The sequence below is a fragment of the Prionailurus viverrinus genome, unplaced genomic scaffold (genome assembly GCF_022837055.1).
Source record: "Prionailurus viverrinus isolate Anna unplaced genomic scaffold, UM_Priviv_1.0 scaffold_136, whole genome shotgun sequence".
In the NCBI taxonomy this organism is placed as follows: Eukaryota; Metazoa; Chordata; class Mammalia; order Carnivora; family Felidae; genus Prionailurus; species Prionailurus viverrinus.
In genome coordinates, this window is record NW_025927526.1 from 1 (window position 1) to 2,500 (window position 2,500).

Sequence of the window (2,500 nt, forward strand, 5' to 3'; positions counted from 1 at the left end):
CCCGCGGAGAACCACACCGCCCCCGCGACAACGCGGGCTCGGGGCACGCAGTGCGGCGCGGCCGCAACCCGGGGGGAAGCGCGCAGCGGCGGGCGACGCCGCGGCGTCCCGCGGGCCGCCGCCGGGGCACGCATCCCCGGGGCGCAGCCCCGCGCGCGACTCGGCCTCGGCGCGAGCCGCCCCGACAGGGCAAAGGGGGCCGGGATCGCCAGCGGGGAGCCCGGGGCGGGGCCGCGGCTCGGGCCCCGGACGCATGGCCGCGGACCGGGAGAGGAGGGGGCCACGGCCCGACCGCCACGGTCACCGCCTGGGGCAAGGCGGCGAGACCGACGGCGCTCCAGATCCGCACCTCCACCCCCCACGACGGCCCACGGGACCGCGCGGCACGGGGCACCGCAAAACCCTCCCGAGACCCGGGCGGCGATCCCAAGAGACCGCGTGCGGCACGAGGGATCTCCCCCAGAGGGACCGCGGCGGCGGCCACGGCCCTCGGGTGCGAGCTCTCCTCGCCCTTCCCTTTTCTCGCGGGCGGCGACCGGCCTCGGCCTCTCCCCCCCACACACACACACCTTTCCCCCCCAACCACCCCCCACCACCGCCCCACGGGCGCCGGCCCCAGCCCCACCCCCGTCCCATGCCCTCCCACGTCCCACACACGCGTCACCGCCGAGCGGACCCGGCGGGGCGAGGCGGGGGCGGGAGGGGGGGGCTGAGGGAGGCGGCGGGACCGGACACACGGGGCCGGGGAGGGGCGGGGAGGAGGAGAAGGAGGAGGAAGGAGGGAGGGCCGGCAGCGGCGGCCACCGTCGTCTGCACTTAGGGGGACGGAGGGCCCGGCGGCCAGGACGACCCTGTCCCCGGCCCGCGGACGACCCCGCACACCGTACCGCCGCGCAGGCGGGCGTGGCGGGGCGCCCTCGGGCGGGGCGGGCGCCGGCACCGGCAGGGCGGGCCCTGCGAGGGAACCCCCAGCCGCGCCATACCCCCGGGAGAGACACCCACCCGGGGGAGGCGATTGATCGGCAAGCGACGCTCAGACAGGCGTAGCCCCGGGAGGAACCCGGGGCCGCAAGTGCGTTCGAAGTGTCGATGATCAATGTGTCCTGCAATTCACATTAATTCTCGCAGCTAGCTGCGTTCTTCATCGACGCACGAGCCGAGTGATCCACCGCTAAGAGTCGTACGAGTTTTTGTGATCGCCGGGAGGGCCAACCCCAAAAAGGGGCGCCCCCCCAACCTGGCACAGCACATCCCCGAAGGGTGCCTCCGGCCGGCCAGCAGAGACAACAAAGACCAGACTCCGAGAGGTCGGAAGGGTTGGAACGACAGGGCAAGTCCGGCAAGCCCGCCCCGCCACGCGGACGCGCGGGGCGAGCTCGGAACAACCCCACAGGCGCCCAGGGGGTTCCCGCCTGTCCCCTCCCCCCACACACACCCCCAAGGGACACGGGGCGCACGCACACGCACACGCTCACGCACCACCCGGCAGCCGCCGGGCAAGCCCCCTCCCGGCAACCGGGGAGGGCCGTGGCGTGGGCGCAAGCGCGGCGGCACCCCGGCCTGGGGCGCGGCAGGGGGCGGGCAGCGGAGTCTGGAGGAGACACGGGAAGACCAGCCTCCACGGCTCCCCACGGGCCCGACCGCCCCCGACCCGAGGCGGACGGGCGACCCCCAAGGGTCTTTAAACCTCCGCGCCGGGACGCGCTAGGTACCTGGACAGGGTGGAGGCGGGCGAGGTGGGTGGGGGACGAGGGAGCAGCCCGCAACACCGCCAACCACCTCGACGCCGACCCCCCCGGGGCCGCGGCCAGACCCACATAAGGGCAAACCGAGAGCCCCGACGCTGCCGGCCCGTGACGGAGGCTCCGACGGGGCTAACCCGCCCCCACAGGACCGCCGCCGCCCGACGCCCCCCGCTTCCACCCCGCCCCCACGACCCCCACACGACCCTTCTCCTCCCCCCCCCATCCAGGGCCACCAGGGCCGACCGGCCCCGGCCCCGCCCTCACTCCGAGCAACACCTTCCCCGTGGCACCGACCAACCCTCACCGTCCCCTCCCCCGCACCCGCGGCCCAGGCCCCCCCCTGCGGGAGGGGGGCTGCGGCGGGAAGCGGGGCACGAGCGGCAAGGGCGTGGGGGTGGCGGTTCGGGAGGAGGCGGGGAAGGAGACGGAAAGCCGGACCCGACCGGACCCGGGGCCTGAAGGAGGGCTTAAGGAAGGGGGGGTAAAGGTCTGGCAGGCTAGGGCAAGAAGAGAGGCGCGCAAGGCAGGAAGACGGGCCCGGGGGGACGGACCCCCCCCGACGGAGCAGAGAGCCATCCAGGGCGGGCGGCGGGAGGCGGCAGGCGGCGGGGCACCCCGCGTGAGCCGAGGCTCCGAGGCCCCCCGGGACAGGCGAGAACCCGACCGGGGAGACGCCGCGGGGACCCGCCGCCACGCCGCGCATCCCGAGACGCGCCGTGGCCAGGGCGCCAGCGCGGGCCGGCGCGGCGACCGGG

The 2,500-nt window shown here is 76.3% G+C and overlaps 1 non-coding gene across 1 annotated transcript; it reads right to left on the minus strand.

The window, feature by feature from the left end:
* Window positions 1-1,027: 1,027 nt before the first annotated feature.
* Window positions 1,028-1,180, minus strand: LOC125158157 (5.8S ribosomal RNA). Its single transcript, XR_007149229.1, has one exon. It is a non-coding gene; the product is annotated as a 5.8S ribosomal RNA (ribosomal RNA).
* Between the last annotated feature and the right edge of the window lie 1,320 nt (window positions 1,181-2,500).